The 22,462-nt window shown below is 42.7% G+C and overlaps 1 protein-coding gene across 1 annotated transcript in view; it reads left to right on the top strand.

Moving 5' to 3' along the window:
• Nucleotides 1-22,462, top strand: part of SGCD (sarcoglycan delta) — a 344,369-nt gene that overhangs the window by 118,696 nt on the left and 203,211 nt on the right. Inside the window, exon 2 of the mRNA XM_037398393.1 lies at nucleotides 10,742-10,926. The gene's annotated coding sequence lies outside the window, so the exon portion shown is untranslated. The remainder of the gene's footprint in view (nucleotides 1-10,741; nucleotides 10,927-22,462) is intronic.

The following is a 22,462-nucleotide window of genomic DNA, read 5'->3' on the forward strand; positions in this document are numbered from 1 at the left end:
TTAAACTGTAGGTTTTCCACATCAAATGATTTGAGTTTATAATGATGCAAACTGTAGACGTAAATTTATTTTTCATGGTCAGATTCATTACAAAAACGTGAAGGAAAATATTCTGCAGCATATGTAATCAAGTATACTATTTGAGGAACCATTAATATATACTTTAACTACTTTTTTGTTGTCCTTCTACAGGGAAATAGAAAGGGGAGAGTATACTTCCTATCAGTCTCTGGCCCTAGGATAATTGCCCGTGTGTAATGGTAATGTCCACTGGAAAATGGGTATCGCTGCGTAGTGGTTGTCACATTTCTTTGTTGGATTGATTGGAAAACCACAGTGCATGGTAGGGATCCGAAAAGATAAAAAATTACTCTGTAGTCATGAACTTAAACTCCAGGCTGGCTTACACCAGGTGAGAATTTGATCGTATATTTTTTCCCCTCTGCTTACTGCTTCATAGTTTTTATGACGTGCATGTGCCATCTTCCTACGTCATCCTTCGAGCTTAGTGAACAGCCAGAGCAGTAATGCTTCTCTCTATAAGAACAGATGAGTTAGTAGGAATACGTAACTATTTCTAATCCGAACGCAGGTCGTAGCTGGTGAAATTCAGCCTTTCGAGCAGCTGTTCAGAGGAGCAGAGCATGTGGCTTTAACTTCAGGTTGGCTCAAGAGTTCAGGAGGTTGCACCCAAGATTTCTGAATTTGCTTGTGAGGGACAGTTAAGGGGTGTCTGAAGCCATATGGTTTCTGAAACTTACAAGCTTCAGGGAAATTGGATGGCGTGAACTTGGGCTTTTCAATTTCACACAGCATATCAGTTTCTTGGAATGGTGTCAGTGTGTGACACTTAAAAATACTAGTTTTCATTAGAAATGGGAAGAACCCAGAGTGACTGTAACATACAGACATACACACTCACACACACGTGAAAACTTGAAGTCTGTTTGTCTCTAGTCAGAGAAATCCTGAAAGCCCCCACTGGAAACCCAGAGCTATAGACATTTCTAGACTTGCAGCCGCCACAGATTATGATTTATCGCAGGCTGAGCAGTCTATTTATAGCTCTTCAAAATGTTTCAAAGAGCAGTATTTTTCAAACTGCCAAAGGTTTGCAGATTTGTAATGAGAGGAGTTTCTTGATGCGCAGGCTTCCCAAATCCAAACCTGTTCATTGACATTTCTGCAAGCTGTGATTTCATAGTCTTTTAGTGTCCCAGAACCCAGTGGGCAAATTTATCACTGGCAAAAGCCCACTGAAGTTAGCGTAGTTACACCAGTGAGAAATTCAGGTCAATGAACTTTATTTTAGTGGTGCTCAAAATGTTCGCGGTGCTATGCAGATAGATAGCTGTAGGCTTTTTTGCAGTATCCAATTGTTTAAGGATGAGCAGAATGAAAAAAAAAATTACCGTTGAGATGACTTTGTGCTAATTGACTTAGATGCATGCAGAACTGCAGTATGGTTTTGATGGCATTATTATTTAGGGGTTTAGAAGGGCTTTAATAAGAGGCAAAGCACACTGAAAACTCTTGTGCACAATTTCTATGGGATCATAGTTCCAAAGAGATTTTAATTGAACGCAGTTGCTTGCTGGCATGGTCAAGTGTGGGTGGAAGAGAGGGGATCCAGCCACCCGGTGGCACAGGCTGGATCTTGTAAGCATATGTCTGTAGAAGGCGAGATGTTTTGTCAGTGATAAGGCCAATTTCTGTCTCCAGAGCTGCTCTGTTACAAATAGTTTTCATCTGTATTTCATTATACTTTGGCCGTGTCCAGATTTAGGTGGATCCAGGTGCATTGCATGGTTTCTTTGCCGATGGTGGCTCGATGAGTCTTTTCATCTCATGCCAGGCTCTACCTGGGCTTAGTGGTGTATTTCTGGCTGGGGTCTACTAATTGTGGACTTCAGACGGAGTCAGCCATCCTGAGCTGTGTCTGAAGAGAATTCAGCCTATTTCGTAACAAGGTTATTCTAAACTCCCTTACATTTGATAGCCTACTTTTAGCTGCTTGGGTTTCCTGCACAAATCAAAAGATTGCTCTGAGACTACTGAGCACCAAACGAGACCGAAGGCAGCGCAGACCCTGGCTGTGCAGGCTGGCTTTGCCGTGCAGCCTGCCGGGTGCCATATTTCTGCTCTCTTTGCCAGGATTTACAGCACACCAAGGAAGCCAGCCTTTACCGACTGAAGCAGCCTGGCACTGCCTTGTTTTATGGGTGGATCAGAGTATTTCAGGTAGATGGACATTTCCAGCAAGTCACCAAACTGACCTTCTCTCTCTGAGAGCAGACAGCAGGAAGGGTTGACATGGGTGACCTCAAGATCTTTCTCACATGGAGTCTAAGGCAGGGATGCCTTCTGCAGCAGTACTGGATTGCTCGTTGCTTTGAAGTCATTGTTAAAAGTTTTTCTGTAGTTCAGCATGTGAGACTAGATGGCCTGGTCCAGAAAGCATAGACTGGAGCAGTGTGTGTGCTTGGGAAGGGGAGAAGACGTTAAGGGAGGTTTGATTTGCAGCTCTGGATGTGTTGGTGGCTGTGTACCAGAAGGCTGACTCAAATTGCAGGGCTTGCAAGTGCTCCTCTTTCTTTGTGGTCCTTTTTAACTTGCATCAACTTTCTCCAAACTTCTGACGCTTCTAGAAATCTCTGGCATCCTCCGGCAGCTCCAGGTCTGCTCTGGCCTCTTCTTGGCTCTTTGGTGTGCTCACCCAGCCCTTAGGGTCCTCCCTGATGCCCTGCCAGCCCTCTCCATGCCCTGCTTGGGGATCATCCCGGCTCTTCTTACTGTACCAGCGCTGAAATTAAAGCACTTAACAGGCTCCAACTATTTACCAGGCTTCTATGCTGGTTTCCAGCTCGAGTGCAATTTATTTTTCTTCAAATTTAGGATCCACATGGGAAAAGCTGCATTTCAGAGGTGAGGTTGGTGTTTCTTTCAAGTGCCAGTGAATCTAGTGTACCTATCAGGCTGCCTTTGTGTGTATCCATGGACTTTGTTGGCTCTCACCTTCTCCCTGGGTTGGGAGGGTGTAACAGCAAAGGGGTGGGACTGCCAGAGTGACAGCACATTGTTTACAACAAATTTATCTGGCAAAACTTTGAAAAGCTTGAAAAGTGCCTGGAACCAATTGTATATCCTAATATAACTATTAGGAATATATATAATAATATAACTATTATAATAATGATATAACTATTATTAAACTTGGCTTAAAACATCGAAGGAGAATCACATTTTAGACTCTCAGGAAATGCATCAGAGTTTGACACTATGTGTGGCTTTTAAAATCAAAACACTGAGAATAATAATCTGAATTTATAATGGAAAACCCTGCTCAGATTCTGGCTTGACAACTGACTGACAGCCACGTGTCCTCCAGGTGCCACAGAATCCAATATACTCGTGTTTTCTCTAACATTTGGTATACCAGCTTATCCCAATATGTTCCACAGAGATAAACAATAACGTTCCAGAGTTAAATAAATAACTTTAGAGATAAGCAACTTCAGCAAGGACGAAAGGTTTGCTTAGCAATGACATTTAGCAGTAGATGGAGATATGCATTTACTTACTCATTTTCCAACAGAAAACGGGTTAGAAATGGCAGTAACACAAAGCAGAGTATCTTGAAGAGAGACAGATTAGGACGGCAAAAGCAGTTGTTTCTTATGACCAGGCTTAATGCAGGCCGGTAATAAAGCTCACTGATTCTGGTGAGAGCAGACGGAGGCCAGTGCCAGAACTGTTGGGAAATTTCATCTGAAAAGCGAGAGTCCCTGAACCAAAATAAAATAATCGAAAACAAAACCAAAACCAAAACCAAACAAAACAAAAAAAAAAGAAAAAAGAAAAAGGAAGGTGAAAGCATGTCTGAAGAAAATACAGAGAAGTCAGTTTTGGGTGCTAAAACAGAAATGTACTGAGTTCAAATGAGATTAGAGTTAATAGTGGTCAAGTTAATACCTTTGCTACAGAGAAAGAGAAGTACAGTATGTTTATATAAAGCTTATGCTTTCATGTCCTGATCCTGTAATATGATCCACTTATGTGTTATCAGCTGTGGTAAAGAGATCCAAAGGCATTTGAACCTTCTAGTAACAAAAGTGTTCTTCATCCTGGAATGTATCTTAATTACAGAACATAGAAAATATATCCCAGGAGAGTCTCAGTGCACTCATTTTGTATGCGTAGAAGTTTATCTTGGAACGGATTCATAAATAATGTGTTTTTCCTGGTTAACATAATTTATTCTGCATTGTTGCATACATTGAGAAATTTTGTGTCTTTTGGGTCAGCTGGGATTTTGCAGCACATCCCTCCTCTACCATGCTGTGGTTGTAGAGTGGAGCCCTCACCCTGGTAAGACCCTGACAGAGGCATGTGGTTATGTGAGGCACAGGAGGAGAGGGCAGGCTGGAAAGGAGGTCTGTGTCCCAGCTTTTGCAAAAAGTCTGTCCCTGCCTCAGTGTAAAAGGGGATAAGGAAAACGAATAAGGGAAAAGAAAGGCACTGATTTTGTCTTACTAATGAATGAAGGACTCTGCCATTCTAAATTTGGAAGTGAAGGGTTTTAGCAAGCTGGGGAGCAAGTTACTGCTGATAACAGTGCACTTTGGGCTGGAGAAACATGCTTCAAATTTGCTATGAATAGACCTGATGGAGCTAGTTACACCACACTCAACTGGAAGCCTTACTTTCACGTTGAACTGTGATACTAAGATGAGTGATGTGATTATTTTCTAGTTAGATTCCCATTTTAAGCTGGAGGAAATCCAGTTAGGTATTGTTACATCAGCAGAGGTTGTATCATATGGCTGCCTCTGATACAAACCTGTCAGCCCCTGTTGGGAGCCCTGGGTTTCTTTCATTACTCAATTATTTTGAAGATCTGACCAGTTAAGTGCAAGCTGTTTGCTACTCATTCTCTCCTAAATCCAGGAAGTCAGTTAAGCATTGCTTCCCCACCCCCACCCCCCACCCCCCAATAAATGTACTTCCAACCCTTTGAAAGCATTTTTTGACAAGGACTTATGCATTGCTATAACTTTATCGTTGCTTTCAATGGAACTGACAGAAGAAACAATCATCAAATGAAAGAGCTTCAGTACAAGGGCAGATGTAAACATCTGACTCTTAAGGAGCTCAAGAGATCTTATTTTATAGTGTAACCAGACTGTAGTAGTAGTAGGAGTAATAATAATAAAAAAGACTTAATAGTATAATGCAGTGTTAGCACTAGACAGATAGTAGCCTGCAACTTAAAGCTTTTGAACTTGAGAAGAAGCCTTCATTAATGCAAGCTCATTTCTTCAGCAGGCACATTTTATTTCAAAATGGAATTTCCACTGCATTTCTTGGATTTAATTTTCAGGAATTATTTACTTGCATGAAACAGCAGCACAACTTCTGCGGTGTCTTAGGGGTTTCTAACCCAGCAAGATATTAATCGTTCTTTTGAACCTCATAACGTAACATTAATAGTACTATGATGGGAATAGTTCATACATCAAGGCACTGCTCTTACTACTTTTTTCCTGGATACCCCTAGTTTGCAGTTGGAGGACAAAGACCAATGCTGATCTTCAGCAATATCTCAGTATTCCATTATATTCATCTCAGTCAACGTGTTTTTAAATTTATTATTGCCTGCATTCTTTAATTGAGTTAATTTCCCAAGGAACTCCACCATACTACCGGCCTCCACCAAAGTTCCTAATCATGAGTGTTATCACTTGAACTGCAGTTCTGTGATTTCACTATTTGTTTTGTTGGCAGGGGAAGGAGAAAAAAAAAAAAAAAAGCCTCAAAACAGCTGAGTGCCAGTAGTGCTGGCGACTTCGGTTTTATTTATGTTTTGTACTGAGCCACTGTGAATGATAAAGTACGTCTGGGACACGGCTGTGGGCAATGCTCTAAGTGTTATAGCTGGAAAGATGCCAAAGTTGCATTGCTACCAATTTTTTACCATTAGCCTTCTGGAAGGAGGGATTCAAAGTCTCGTTTTATTCCCTCATTCACCAGTGTCACCTTTACACTAAATTAATGTGAAATCTTTACCAGAGATGGAGCTGACAGGATGAGTTGTTGATCCTACAGCTTCTTTGACGTGGCAGGAGCAGAGGAACAAATCCTATAAAATGTAGAAGCCAGCTTCTCTTGGGACTTGAGCTGTGAGGAGTCAGGAGCATCCTTTGAGATAACCGAGTACCTTTGCTTTTGGCTGAGGCTGGTGTGGTGGGATTGCATTGAGCCACGCTGTCCTGAAGCTCAGTAGAAAACAGGGAGCTTGATCCTGAGGATATGGCAAAATGCAGCAGTTGCTGCCTGCTCAGCTGTACGAGGACTAATGTCCAAGGCTGTAATTAGAAGGTATACCTGCTAATGAATTGGTATAATCCCTGCTGTGTTCAGAGTCTGCTGTGGGATCTTTTTCCCTGCGCTTACAGAGGAGGTTGACCTTGTTAAATACTTCGCAATAAAAAAGTGTTTTCCCTTGCCTGTTTCACAGCCTTTCTTCTGGCTCTACCCGTAGAGAGCTCTTCTGTATTAATTGAACATGTTTACCCAAGTTTAGTTGGGTAAAAGGGAAGTTACGAGACTATATATGAACATGTTACATAAATCTGAGTGTGCTGTATGTGCCTGCATAGATGCACACACATACAGTGTTTTGCTTTCTTTATGGTCACACTAGCAGTAAAAAGAAAAGAAATGTAATATTTTTAACAAGGAGATATGGTTTCAGTTATATTTAAGTCACCAGACTCTTCAAATATTTTATCTTTTCTATGCTCAACTAATTTCTTTAATTGCAGTTAGGTAGGTTGTAATTAATTTTTTGATGAGACAAACTAATACTAATTTGAATATCTACTATACTGTAATACTTGCTTGCAAATATGCCATTCAGCTTCTAGATAAGTCTTTTTGCCCCATCTCAAGTTGCAAATACTCACAATATTATCATATCTAGGCAAAGGGTGCAAGCTGCACCTTAAGCTGTGTGACACCCAAATACAAGGATGACTGTGCTGGGTCGGATAAGGGTCCAGCCGGCTCCTGTCCTCACCCTGACAGTCATCAATAGCTGGTGCCTGAAGAACTGTCTGAGAACATGGCAAAAGTATAGCAAGGCTTCCTGAGAGCGTGTCCCAGCCTTCATTGATTTGTGGTCTGGGAAAAACTGAAGAGAGAAGTGGTGTCTTCCAATTTAATATTTGATCTGATTTATTGCATCTAAAATGTATAGTTATTTTGTATAATTCATGCTTTCTGTCAGTAAAGGGCTGAGACTCCTCCAAGGGAAATACTGTCTTTTTACTGGAAAAATGTCTTGTCTGCCTTTTCTGATTAACGAGGACATCTATATGCCCACTTTTGTGACTTGAAGGCTGATCTGATACCACTTAACTGTTAATTTGGGAACGTACCTGAACATTCAATCCAGGGCTCCTGAAACTGCATGTAAAAATCTGAAGTGGTGGGATAATGAAAGTAATTAGTAGTTTGTTGGCAGTTTTCTCCGCGTATCTGATCAAAGAAGAATGAGGCGATCACACAATTTTAGAACCAAAACTAACTGAAATGGTGGGATTTCTAGTACATGGGGCATTTCTGTAAGTTCAGTCTTGGTTTCGTTGCAGATAGGAGCAGTGCCCACTCCTACAGCAGCTGCAGACTGAAATGAATGTCTTTTTATCAGGGATGCTGGTGTCTGTCTCGCTCTGCTGCTGTGGGCTGGTCCTGGGTCTCTGGGCTTGGGCAGTGGCACCAGCAGCCTGCTGGCAGCCCAGGCGTTTCTAGCCCTTAGGGGGCTGCCCAAAGCCAAGGAGGTCCAAGGAGCATCTCAGGAGCTGTGTGATAAGCTCTCCGAGTTCCTCGACTGTGAGAGGGAAACCAGTTGCCTGCTAGGACACTGACCACCAAGTCAGTAGTGGCTTACTGAATGTGAAGGGTTCTTCTGCAAAATTGTACAGGTTTGGGCAACCGAACTGGCATATGTTTGTTTTCTGTTTGGGTTTTTTTCCTTTCTTCCTCTTGAAGGTTCTGAGCCAAAACAAATTACAGCTTATGAGGGTTTCCTTGTTTTATCTTTTGGTAGCCTTTTGTCTTACTATGATGCTGACTACGAGCGGTCCCTGGCCTGCCTCCCTCCCTCTGTAGCTGTGTGATGAATGCCATCAGAGTGTGGAAGAAGCATCTTGCGTTCAGGCTGGAGCATCTGCGCCTTGCTGCTCGCAGGAATCCTGGCCACAGATTTCATTTCATTATGTTGCACCATGCCTCTTGTATCGGGGAGATGGGAATGGTACACAGTCACTGCATTTTGTCACAACCAAAGTGGTTTTCCCCTCCATGTTCACACCTCCCATTACTTCCCATCCTCCCGCATTACTGCATGTTTCTATTACTCTGTGCTTTCAATCTAGATCAGGCAACTGCTTGGCAGCAGCATTTTCCAGCTTGCTGCTTCTGTGCTCTCAACCCCATAATGGAAGTGGTTGGGAGTGAGGGAAGCTTTTCTTTTTCTTTGCCAAGAGCTGGAAGTGCATGCTTCTGCCCATACTGTAATTTATGATCCACCCAGCAGCGCAGGAATTCAGATGGTACTCTGATCAGAAACTCTCTGCGCATGCATAGCAGTATATTAAGGCAACGTGCCAACTTCTTACCAAAGACATTTGCTTCCAATGAGCATTGGCAAGTTGTACTAAATAGGAGCTTTCAAAAACACATCTTTTGCAACCTGAGACCAGGCTCCTGCACTCAGCTTGCAATGTTGATATAGTCCTATATTGTTACTTCTACTTCTCAACTCAGCTGATGCTATAGTTAATGCACAGAAACGCAGCACTGATTTTCTTCATGACTATTTTGTGTTACAATTTAGGAGCAGAAATGAAAAAGTAATTGTAACTGTGGTCTCCAGAGATAGAAATCCCATAAAGCAGTAGAATTAGGTCTGGCTGCTACCTGCAGATCAAACTACTGCAGCATCAGCCATTTCTATGCCTATAAGTTATTCAGCAGCCATTTCAGCTGGCAGTCTGATTTTTCATAGTTAGCCTTGAGGAGGACAGGAGCTGTGAAGGTCCACTTCTGTCCTTCCCGTCTGAGTTCAAGACAGGCAGAAGGTCTGAGAATGTGAACTGAGAAATGCGGGGCAGGGCTCTGCTGTCCTGACTCCTGTTGTGGGTATCTCACAAGCTGTTCTGCTTACAGAGCCTTTAGGTGCGGTATTTAACATTTACCACCTATGCAAGGCCCAGTGAAGTAATTAGTGCTAAATCAAGTGAATATATTTGATTGTTCTTATCTGTGTGACTATGCTTGCTATGTGGACTTTTGGTGAAAATAATAGAGAGATATATATAAAAGAAGGAGAAAACAAAAAGCAGTGTGACGCTAACTTTCAGTGTGGACAGTTTCACAGACTGATTACTGAAATCTTCCTTCTTGCAAGGCCAAAAGCTAATGGGTTTTCCAGACGGCTGAAACCTGTTCATGTGGGGGTTTTTTGGGTTTTTTTTTTTTGTTTTTTTTGGTTTTTTTGTTTTGTGAAGATGTAATGGGATTTTGTGGTATTTTGAGCTGCCAGCCACAGGCTTTCCTCTGTGTAGGAAACCTCTAAGGAATAAATATGTGTATATCTTTTTTTCCCCCCTTTGTTCTTTTTGCATTTCTAGGCAAAGTTAGAGTGTGTTCATGGCTGCTGTGTTGAGTTAATGTTAGAACAGTGTCTCTGAGCCTGGTTTAAGGACACAAACCACCTAGCATGTATGTGTGTCCAACCTAGGGAGGCTGGATTCTTCTCTCTGCTCCGTCCTTGCCTGCTTCGTGCTGCTCTGCCTGGTCTCACTTCACAGGCTGTGTTGTCCTGGTGGGGAAGGATGGTCCTTCAAGTGTTTTCCCATATACCAGGGATTAGGGACAATTAATGCAATGACAGTGATGAACTTTTGGACTTCTTAGTGCTTCTTTAAGGTTTTTGGCTGCTGGCAGTGTTGCTGCCAGGTGGTCATCTCCGTCGCTGTCTTCTTACCTGGGTGTTCACAGTGAAGCCCCCACATCCATCTTCAGTGCCAGGGTCTGACGTTTTGGAAACACTGAACATATCTAGCAGCAACAGTGAGCTAGAAAATGTGGCGATGCTGACCCCCCCACCCTCCCAGAAAAGTTTAGGCCATTTACCTATCTCTGTCACTTCCTTTGGAGGCTGAACCTCAGGAACCTGTTGCTGACAGTCACCACTCCCCATCAGGTGTAAGGTCCTAATGTGATTGCCTGTTTAGGAGCCTTGAATTCCTTGAGCGAGAGCCATTTTAACAGTAAAATGTGTTAAGGCTGAGGTGATGTCTCTGCTTTTAATATGAAAGCCCTGTTATTCTGCAGAAATACCATAATGAATTAAAATATTCCCCATGGAGAAGTGTATTACTTACTTGCTTGTTACAATATCATACTGGAATAAAAAGCAGCTGGGCTGGCATTCACTTTCTGATGTAGGGACACTATTAAAATACTGTAAAGCAAGAATAGCTTAGCACCACAGTTCTTGAATTCAAAGATTGCCCTCCGAAGGTGCCACGCATGATGGATTGTCACAGACTCTTTGTCCTGCCTTGACATTTCATTCCTATCTGATGTTCTCTTACGTTCTGCTCTGAATCTGCCAAACAGCTGACCCTAGAATTTAATGCCACACCTTCTTCTCTTTCCTTTTTCTGAGCAGCATCTTCTGCAGCTGAGGCTCTGAAGTACTGGAGGACACTGCATCTTCCTCAGGGACACGGACGAGGGGGAGCTGGGGCTTCTGGGGAGTCAGAAAAGAATTGCAGTTGGTGGTCGCCTGAGGAACTTACCTTCACACCAATGTTGCTCTGAAAGGAGTTGTGTCCAACATTCAGGTTTGGTAAGGTATGTAATTTTTCCCCTGCTCTTGTCTTTTTGCTCTTTTTAAAATATCTACATATGGGGAATATAGATAATTAGCAAGCTTTGTGTTTTATTGCTGTATACGTGCCATGCTCATACTGCCTCCATAAGTAACCTTTGCTCTCCCTGAATTTGGAGAGCATTCATCCAGAGTGAAGTGTTTTTAAAGTCTTGGGCTTGAGGGGATGCGTGCTTGTATCAAGTACTTTATTGAACAAAATGCTCGCTTATGGTTGTGTTTTGCTGTTGGTGATGTATACTTGGTGATAGGCATCTGTATTTTGAAAGTCTCACTTGTGTTTCGCTAATGTCTGTAGTTCAGAGGGTCAGAGATGAAAAAAAAATAAATGATGCTGAAGTAGCCTATTTGTAATACAGCTCTGTGCTTTCCTTTGTGCTTTGTATATTCTCATTGTTTGCCAAGGACGGGAATAATACTAATTTCTTGCATAATTGTATGTGCCCCCTTTGTCGTGTAGCACTTAAAATTCCTGCGTGTGGAGGTTCTCATATCCACAAAAACACTGCCTTGGTTGTAGGCGTTGCTGCTGTAACTGCCGCAAGCAATGTGCAACTCTCTTTTAGCAAGAAATTGAGGACCAGGACTTAAGGAGTGTATTGTGGACAAAGCTTGTGCTATAGAAACATTTAGGGTAATAGAGCCCCTGATTCTCTGGTTTCTTTTATCTAGGTCAAGTTACTTCTGTAAAGGCAAAGTTTGCTGATAAAAAAACCCCAAAATGTAAAGTATTGGTTCCCAGGTCACAGCAGAATGATATCAGATGATGCTATCCTTTTTTATTTAACATATGGGCATTCTGTGAGGTGACTGAGCCAGCAGTGTAGTCTTGTTGAGAAAAGGACGGCAGCAGTGTAACACCTGCACTTGGTGTTAGTGGGGGGGAGATAAACAAAGTCAATACTTTCTTAAGAGTGTCTGAGAAAACGTGATGCATCCAGGTGGGTGTGCATTCCTTGCCCTGCTTTTGATCTGGCTGCACCAGCAGCGTTGCTCCTGGACTCTCTGGACTCGAACTGTCACTTCAGCACAGTTCCGCTGGTTTGGAGCCTGCCTGTCTCCAGCAATTGCAGAAAAAATGTTGGTGGGAATAGCTTAAATTAGGTGCTTTGACTTTTTAATATTGAGGGTCAATAAAGGTCTGTTCCGACCACAGCATATGCTGTTAATTTGTACAGGCGTTTTGTGGAAACACGTGAAACCACTGCCCTGTCTGCTCCGTTTGTCTGCGCCAGGCACCTGGTTGCTGCAAGAGGAAGTTGTTAAATGTTGCTCATGCTTTTGTTAGCATCTTCACTTTTGTTTGTTTCCAAGCTGCTGCTCTTGTGATTGTAATACCTAAAGGGGAAGGCTGTAAGAGAGGTATTTCATAATCAAGAGGGCCTCTTGACTCTTGCAGAGAAATATTTTGCCCTGTTATAATGTAGAAATCACAGCAGCTTGTTTATTCCCTGTTTCCGTGTGGGTTTTGTAGGTGAAAGCGTGTGAATCTTCCTCGCAGTGGGCATGTGTGTTTTGCTGGGTACGCAGGGTGTAGGATCTGCACCAGGGCGGCCGGCTGCTGGTGTGACCGTGGGGGTGCCCCTGCCTTGGGCAGGGTGGCGGTTAGATGAGCTCCCCATGTCCTTCCCACCAGAGCTGGTCCAACTATCAGTCTAAGGTTCACATCTCTGGCTGCAGCATGAATAATACTCCAGCGCAGAGGTTGTGCAGGACTTTGCAAAACCTCATGATTTCAGAGGAAAAAGAGCATCTTCCATACAGTCAACGTAGCCGAAACTATGATTTAGGCATTAAACTCTAGGTTGGACTTTGTTTATATTTTTGCATTTTACTTTGTGACTGTCAGATCTAAAAACTTGGTTCTTATGTAAGGAAAGCTCACATTTACGGAAACTTGATTTTTAAGAACATTGCAGATTGAGAAGATTGTGCTAAAGTTTCAAGAGTTGGCAACACCACTGTTTGTTCAAGTCACTGAGACCCTTTTTTATTCTTTCTCTTCATCTTCGGGGCTCATGCAGACTTACCAGGATAATTGGGTACCATCAACTTGATTGGTTCCCATGACACCCTTGTGAGACAGAAGTGCTTCTTATCCCCTTTTTACATATGGTGAATGAGGAACAGGGTCACTTCTAGGCCACTTTTAGGTGGTAAACATCTGTCTCTGGTTTGCTTGTAATCACAGTGCCAAAGGTGCACCTGAGGCCCACAGCTGGGGGCACGGAGATAGCGTGGGCTGAGCTGCTGAGGCTGCAGGGCAAAGCAGGAGATCTGGTGTGGATCCATCTGAGGGTGCTGCTCCGATCTATGCCAGTTTCTTCCATGTGTCCTGCTCCCCCACGTCGAAGGGGTTTTAATGAGTCATTACAGTAACACCAAATGACATCGGGACCCATGTTTGCTGCATCTCTCTGCTGGAAATGGCAATGTGTGTTCAGGTAATGTTAGCTGAATTCATTCTTTTTTTTGCAGCAGAATGTTGTTTGCTCGTGTGAGAGAAGCAGATTCCCTTTTAGCTGCATTTACGCAGTTGTGGTGATGGTAATCTTATTGTGTAAGGAATTATTTTAAACAAATCTGTAGATAACATGCAGAGTAGTATTTCTTTTCTTAAATTACTCATTTTTTAGATTAGTAGAATCTAGTTAGTAAAATGCTCTGTTCTGCTGAAAAAGCACATTTAATAAATATGTAAGAGAAAATTTTTAAATAGCCGTTAAACATAGTTAATAAATTTTATCTTGCAAGTAGAATTGGAAAATACCCTGTTCATTTAATGTGTTTTATGGATCTCGTAGCAATTAATTGTCTTCATTACATGGACATAAATCCTCAATGTAATTCACCTCTTTCAGATTAATTGCTTTGGAACTTTTCTCGTTGCTTTGTTTAGGCTGTAATATTATTTCTCTTTTTTTAAAAAGTTGTGTCTTAACATCACATTTTTTACCATCCCCAAATGTTCTGGAAATCACTTCAACAAAATCTCTGTGCGTTACAGGACAGTGCAGAGGTGGTGTTGCGGCTCTGATGGTCTGATGCAGGTTGAAGCAGAGCTCACACGTTAAAGCCCTGCTTGACCCATGGCAGAGCAGTGGGCATTCGTCCTTTTCTCATTCCCTGTATTACATGGACTGATAAGAAGTTGTTATTTCTCTCTTCAAATCTGCCTTGCTTCTTACGTGATTTCAGTTATGAAATCAGAAACAAACAGTGATTTTATGCGCCTGTGGGTTTAGATGTCAGGATAAGACCTTAATGCAACTTTCTGATGACTTTGGGGGGGGGTGCAGGTCTGCTGACTGTGTCTGAAAATGTGTCAGTAAAATTATCCTCGTGTTATTGAGGGGAGAGTTCAGCTGGAGCATCACGGGACGTCTGCTTGAATTCCCAAAGTTAAATTCAAAGCTTTATTTTGAATAAAGTCTTTATTCTTCTCGAGTGAATTTTGCACACGAAATGGGAGAACAGGATCGCATGCAGGATCGCTTTTTACATGGGCTTTTTATCATTGAGCATGCTGAGCTTGTTTGTATGAGTAACATTTATGCAAATGTTTTCTAGTGTTTCTCTGAACTATTTTGCCAGGGTGAGGAAATAAAACGGCTATTATGTTTGCATGTTTTGTTGCAAGATCAGCAGACTGGCTGTTAACATATCAATTCCCTTGATGATACCACTTCTGCAACCCTATTCACTCAACTTTTTCTGACAGGGCTTTTATTGAATCCATCAACTCGACACATATCAAAGCACAATTTCTGATAACAAATATCTTGGTGTAAAATGAATTAAAAAGCTGATATCAGCAGCAGAACTGAGTTGAATTTCTGAAAGAAAATAAGAAACTCCAAAACGAACATGAGATTCTCAAGATATCAATCACAGAACAGTAATATAATAGTCCTCTACCCTGCACTCTTGAAGTACTGAGAAGTCAGCGGGTCTGCCCAAAGTCATACGAATGGGCTCGTTCTGGATTGTCAGCCTGTGCCTCCGCTTTCTGGACTCTGATGTTTGTCGTGTTGCTTCAGAGAGCAGCCTTCTCCTGTCTGCCTTGCTCTCTCCATCCTGCTTTTCTATCCCTTTCTTTTTTGCGTCTCTTGGATGATAAGCAGCTTCAGGCAGGGCTGCCTTTGCACTGGTACTACTCTCACTGCACCCAGGCTTGCTTACCTCTTATTTTTGGCTAGCACCACACTATCAATAGTGTTTGCTAATAATAATCACGCTTTTTGCTCTGTGGCATGCCTGCTCTTTGGGTAAGTATCCACTGGCAGTTTGCAGCCTAGCAGAGAGGAGGAGGAGGGTGGCCAACAGTTGATGTGGAAAATTAATTATAAACTACCATCCTCCTGCCACATAATTAAGGCAGTTCTGCTTTCAAAGCTTTACATCCAGTCTTGCAGAAAAAATAAAGGAGACTACTGCATTTCCTTCCTCAATATTGCCAGAAAGTGGGAATATTGCCAGAACAAAGCTTAATGGAGAATGTCAGGTGTGGAACTGATTGCTCAGGATGCTCTAGAACCTTTACTGCCCTGCCTGCACCTGTGCCACCACCCAGATAGTGACTTTTACCTTTCATCGGACGAGTGTTAGCTTAATTGTGCATCCTAGTTGATAAAGGCCTGTGAGTGTGAAAGGGAAGTCACCCATGTCCCATATGCAGCCAGGGAGTAACATTTTGTGTTTCTTTATAGTGGTGAATTGGAAACATGCAGGTTCAGATGGGCTACAGCTTGTTCTATTTTCATCCTTCAGGATGACATATTTATTTCATAATGATCCACAAAAACTGGCCTGTGATGTAGATGGGAAGAGTTTGACAGGCACCATGTAGCCCTGGGCATCTAATTACCTAAAGGAGCGGTTCTGTCCCTGAACAACCTCTGTCTTAAGGATCACAGAAATAATTGCTGGAAGCTCTGGCTCCATGTGTACTTCTGGAGCCATTCTGGTCTCATAATTGCGTGCTGGGTCCTACTAGCTTGTGTCGAGCAGTGAAGGGCCAGCAGAGCACAACTGAAGTGCCGAAGATGCTCTTCCATAGATAGCTGCGTAGGATGCCTGAGAGAGGATTTTGGAAAGCCCTGACAACTTTTGTGACTATTTGAAGCTGAGCTAAAGAGCGTTCGGTGTGACTTCCCTCAGTCAAGCCATTGCTGAGTCTAGAGGGTATTGAAGTGTGCGATGGAAAGAGCCTCGTGAAGCCACAACAGTAACTGGTGTAATGAAGATACTTTGCTGTATTACCAGTGTCTCTTTAGACCAGAAAAATCCTTTAGGCTTTTCAGGTTTTCAGTTAAGGTACCAGAATTCTCCACTTTGCACATTTTTATTATGAAATTTATTGTCACCGTTGCTGACTAATTTGACAGTTAATTGAGGTGTGATGCTCTAAGAAATACCTAGGATTTTGTAAAGCGCCCGATTGCTGCCAGGTGGAAGGCAGTTGTCACCAACTCAAGTCAGGATGGTGTGGCTTCTGGTTTCCTCTTTCTGAGCTCCTGATCGACACAAACCTCTTTGCTAGTGCTGTCACGCTGGCTTTTTTTTTGCAGCCAGGAGACTGAATAGACTGAATGTGGAAGCACAAACTTGTTGTACAAGTTCTTTAGATGTGCTGCAAATAATTATGAATATGTTTAATGAAGGGAGGCTAAAACATACTGAAAACATTTGGAAATAAGAGAGAATGTGTGCAGCCAAGCATTAGCTGTGAATGGAGAGTTCTTATTGGCATCGTTTAATGGGAGCTTTCCAGTTCGTCGTTTCTGCAGTGAATGTATAGAAACAGAAAAAAAAAACCACCCAGAAAGGCTGGGTAGCTGGAGATAAATGGGAGGAGAAACAGCTGCCTTTCACCTCTAGGAGAGAAGGGAGAGTGAAGTGAGCAGCATTTCTGTTGATAGGCAAAGGCCCCCAGCAGTCTTTGCCTCCCAGTTCCTGGGAAGGGGCCAGCAGAGACCCTGCTGACACTGGCACTGGCACCCTCCAAGCAAGGTAGCATCTTACTTCTTCACCACAGCAGATGGTGTCTGTTGTCTTCTCCTGATTAGTCAGTTGATAACAGGGAGATTTTTTTTTTTAAAAAAAAATTTTTTTCCCCCTCTCTACCAGGTGGAGCAAGTAAGCTCCATGTATATCTCACCAGACAAGCGTGGTGCCTTTTGACATTAGTGGCCGTATGCCTTTTCCCCCACCTCAGGAACTGGCCGCTGATCTTTCTGGAGATTCCCCTCTTCCTTTCTTTGCAGTCCTGCTGTGCTTTCCAGTCTTAATGTCATGTGAGAAGGAACTCTTTAGTTTTGCATCAGATGTCGTGTAAAGATGGGCTGGGGGGACCAGCACGCTGATGTCTGCTCAAGCTGTGTTGTGATGGTGCCGTAACCTGCATGGGTGAAGAAGCTGAGGACCAAAGCATTCCCAGTGAAAACTGCATGTGGAAAGGCAACATGAGGCTCAGGACTGTGCCCTTACCCTGGCAGACCTCATGCCTCTGTCAGGAACCAGAGGCTCTCAGCTTCTCTCCTACTGCCCAGTGACATTCTGGAGAGTCTGCACCAGTGTGCTGGGGTAGGCAAAATGTAAATAAGATAGAGATTTCAGGAAGTTTTTTACAGACCCCTTTGCATTTTGTTTATGAAATTGGGTGGGGGAAGTGGTACTGACTGCTGCTGCAGCTGAGGGCACCTTCCAAAGTGGTGCTGAGCTTGTGACTGAAGTAGGGAGGGTGTAAGTCCTCCTCTGCCCTGTTGTGCTGCCCCAGGGATGCCACCAAAGCGCAGAGGACCACTGTGCGGGGCCTGTGCTCACATCCCACTCTTTGCTGGCTTCTCTCCTGGGGTTTTGACTACATCTTGGTCTCTGTACCAATGTGGCTCGATGCACTGGGGCTAACGGCCACCACTACAGAGGAAACTCACTGGGCTGCTCCTCAGTTTGACAAATCCCAGTGGCCACGGTGGGGCCTGCCCTGAATTAACTGGTGGGACAGCCCAGGTGGTGGATGCTCGGTTGCATGGTCTGGTACTAGTAACTGCCGCCAGCATTTGGGATGAGTGTATATGAAAGATTGACAGCAGGAGCAGGCTGGGCGCACTTAGTAGCGATCCCTGTGCCTTGGGCAAGGACCGCACATCTGCTGGGCTGGAAACCAAGCATGCTGCACCTCTGCACTGGCCTTTCTTGAGAAGAGGGACCAATGGTGTGGGTATTGCTGGGAGTAAGAAGCCCCTTAGCCTCCTTGTTGGGGCTTGTGTTCATGTGTGACCCTGCATGGTCACACTGTACCATCACCCCTTCATCCATGAAGACCATGTGCTTCTCTTGGCTGCGCTGGAGCTGATGGGGGAGGCTGGCTAGGGTGGTAGGAGGACATGCAGCTATACATGCACTACAGTTTGCTCAGAGTAGTGTCTTTGTCCTCCTTTTAGGACAACTGAAAGATTCCCCTGCAATGCCCTCAAAAGAAAAGGTGGCAAAACAACAAACCAAGTCTTTCTCATTAGGAAGGCTCGTAGGCACCTCTCCGTGGCTTGGGAGCGCGGGAAAGGGGGGCGGGCAGCCCTGCACTCTGCTCGCTTTCTGTCTGGAAGGAATTTCTAGTTGTTAATGATTAATTCAAACGTTTCTTGTCATGAGTACAGTATGCACAGAGTGATAAATCTGTGGTGGGTTAGAGGTTGAGGTTGCTCAGTGCTGACAATTAGTTTGAGCCACAGGCTTTGCTTTCATTGGCATTTTCACAGCATTAACCCAGACCTTGTCAATTAAAATCCAGACACATTTTGATGAGGGACATCGTCTTCTAATGATAATTGTAATAATATCAGTTTTATTCATTTAAATCCTGTCAGGCAGGCCATGTTTCCTGGAAAATAACTGCCCAAGTTTCACATTGCCTAAATAACTAGGAAATGTCTTTCAGCTTTTTGAGCTGACATTTCCTCAACAATAACTAAAAGCAAATGAGGCCATAACTGTTCGTCTTTGAACACTTACCAACTTCAATCAAGGTAATTTGGCTTTATCCACTAAAATAAGCAGGTTTATTAGCCTTCACTTTGGAGGCTAATAAACATTTGATAATTGCCTGAAGTTGATGATGGGGTTTATGCTATTTATTATTGTCTTTTCTAACTGTTTGACAGTGTAGTTCCAGAGCATGGCCGAGGCAGGGATCCATTTTTGCAGCTCACCTGTTCATTAGACGTAGGAGGAAGCCTGGGTGTAAAGGCTGATGAAGGAACTTGTCTGAGTGGTACAAGAAGTCTGCAGTAGAATAAAACCCAGAAATCCTGTGTCTGTTCTAGTACATTAACTGCAGTGGTTTTTTATGTGTTTATGTGTCTGTGAATATTATATTTAGTATCTCTGTCAGGCCATAAAAATGAGTATTTAATAGTTGGAAAGGGAGTGATATATCAGATATCAATTGAAAACTCATTGTGGTTTTATTTTAGCATGGCATGAAAAATAACAAAGTGAAAATCATGTTTAGTTTTGCATGGAAAAATAATTTTCATTTTTCTGAGAGGTGGTTCATAAGTGAAATCCTTCGCGAAACAGCTAGGGTAGGGAAGCCAAAAGCTGTATCAAGTAAGGCTGTGTCTACATCTTGCAATGAATTTGGTCTGTTCTTGTCCATACAGATGGAAAGTGCCTCACTGCTTGTTCTTTAGGCATTCCCTGGTTTCTCTGCTAAGAAGTGGACCACTGGCCTTTAGCCAGGTCACATATATTTATTTCCTTTATTTGTCATCTCATTCCTTTAAAATCTAGGTTCTTCAAATAGTCAGCACTTGTGTATTTAAAAACCTCATTGGTATTATAAATGTGCTTCTGCTCTGGTCCTTGTCTGAAAGGTGTAGAAGAAGGAACTCTGATTAATTAAAAGCACCTCTAGGTGATGCCATAATATAAATAACAATAAGCCTGCCTTATTTCTATAGCAACTACAATAATGCTACCAGTTGTTAGTAGTTCAAAATTCAGGGCATAGCATAGGCTCTGAGTGGGAAATCCAGGCACAAAATACTGCATTGAAAAAAGGTAGAGGAGTAGTAACTGAGAAGTAAATGGACTTGTGCTGTTGTGACTCTGTTCTGGCAGTTAATTGTTGTGGGTTTAATAAACACAAACACCCACCTCCGCTCTGGTAGGGCTCTTTTTTTTTTTTTTTTTTTTTTTTCAAATGTAATCTGCATTCTGGTGCGTATAGAAATTGCACTGAAAACAGCATAGCTTGAAGGCTGTAAATATTGCCACATATTTTTCCAGTGAGCCTTTAGCAACTGAGCTGTGTGTCTCATTACTCTTTCTTTTTTTTTTTAGTGCATTTGTAAGCATTAGAGGTGATCAATAAAACCTGACCTACCTTTGCAAGTTAAATAGGCCTGATTTGAAACTACCAGACTTAAAGAGATTAAGATTTGCTAACAGTGATTTAAGAGCAAGCGAGGTCCATTTACGTGCTTTTTCTTTTCCACTTTTGAGGTTTGAATTGCATTGGAAAATCTGTCACGTTGCACATTTAAGCATGGAAGTTGCAGCTAACGCTTTATTGAGCATGCCTTTAAGTAGGAGCTGCGTCCTTACCCTGTATTTTACTATATCTTTCTGAAAACGTAATGTAATTAATAGATACGGAACACACCTAACCATGCAGAGTGAAGTCTCCATGAACTTTGACTCTAAGCAGTATTTTCTATCTTTGGGAGATGTCCAAGGGGAAAAAAAAAATAAAAAATGTACAATTAAAAAAAAAACCCCAAAGAAACCAAAACCAAAATAACCACAAAAACTCCAAAGACATAGAGAACTGAATCCTAGCTATAAGAATGTATGTTCATAATGTTCCTGGTGCAAAGATATAAAATGCTCAAAACCAGATACTTCGTTTGTTATGCAAGTGGAGTGGTTTTGAAGATTTATTCCATGGGGACCTCACTGAAATTATTAGTATGGTACCAAGTGCTCAGGATAGGCGCCCAACTCTTCAGATGGATGGGTGCCCTGCTGCCACTAAGAGCGGCTTTGGAGGGGAGCTCAGTGCTGCAGTTCCTCCTACCTGTCCCACCTGGCTGTACACACTGCACTGGGGTGCTGCAAAAGCAACCCTTTTACCATTTACTGCTACTTTGCTAATGGTTAAATTTATTGTTTAACCCTTTGATGACTGTGGAAGTGCAGACTGGAAGGGCAGCCGCTCCCCAGCAGCGCAGGTCCAGCTGGGAACAAGGAAAGGATGGATTGGTGCTGTACAGTATTTTATTTTCCCATCTCGTGACTTTTAAGCATTTAATTTAAGAACCTGAAAGCCATGTGGAATGGTCTTGTGTTATGAAAGACAGGTTTGGTTATACAAATGAAATACTTCATTGGCCTAAAATTAGTCTGAAACATGTAGTCATAAACAGGGCATTGAGGCAAATGTGCTGAAATAAAACCTTCCAGCAAAAATGCTGTATCCTGCAGATGATATTTCTGTTACAGAAAACTGTTTTAGGATGTTTTAAATGTTTTTATGGCTCGTGTTTGTCATAGCCATCCAGCTGTCAGGCTAGTTTTTATTACTGTGGCATGTGGTGTGGTGCCTCTGCAAGTTCCAGCTGAGGCTGGGCGTAGTGTGTGCGTTTGCTGATGGTGTGTCTCAGTTCCACAAGATAATTAAGTGCCAGCCACTCATCCTCTTCTCTGCAAGGTTCGGATTTAGAGCAAGAGTTGTGTGGACTGAATAAAAGCCATCAGAAGGCACTGTTGCTGAAAGTACGGATGGATGCCTCTGTTGTTCTACATGGGTTTTGTGGGTCTTAATTTCTACTTTAGACCTGGGTGCGTGCATGCTCATAGTCTGTTGGAGTAGTTATTAATAAACATCATTATTGATGAGGCATTTTGTTCATAAATGTTTTTATTGGTCTCTATGACCAGTTTGAGCCCTACTGTGCTCAGTGCTGGAGAGTGAGGTCATATATGACGGTCCTTGGCCCGAAGAGTTTTTGTGTTAAAAGACAAAGTGTAGTAGGTGAACACGGCACGATTGCCAGCAAGCGCAGAGGCAACAGATGGAGCACAGCGGTGAAGATGAAGGATGTGCAGAGCTCCGTGTGTTGTGGGGCATCGATGATCAAAACTCCTCTTTGTTGTGATGCCTGTACAAGGCTCCCAGCAATCAGGGATTTGGTTTGCTGAGACTAACTCCTGCCTTGTTAACTACTACTTCCTGATTATTTCTGTCTATATCCATCTGCTGCCTCTTTTCTGTTAGAGCTGCAAATTCCTTAGGGTTCAGACAGCTTTTTATTTTTGTGTTTGTGCAGTACCGAATGCAGGGGAGTTCTGGCCCAGGGTTCACGCTAGTAGCTGTTAACCAGTGGCATTTATGGATGAAAATAAGACGTTGGGAAAACATTTATTTTCACTTTCTGATTATCTTTATTTGCATTCCAGCATCCGCTGAATCTTTGAAACTGAAAAATTATTTAA

This window comes from Falco rusticolus, chromosome 8 (genome assembly GCF_015220075.1).
Source record: "Falco rusticolus isolate bFalRus1 chromosome 8, bFalRus1.pri, whole genome shotgun sequence".
Lineage (NCBI taxonomy): Eukaryota > Metazoa > Chordata > Aves > Falconiformes > Falconidae > Falco > Falco rusticolus.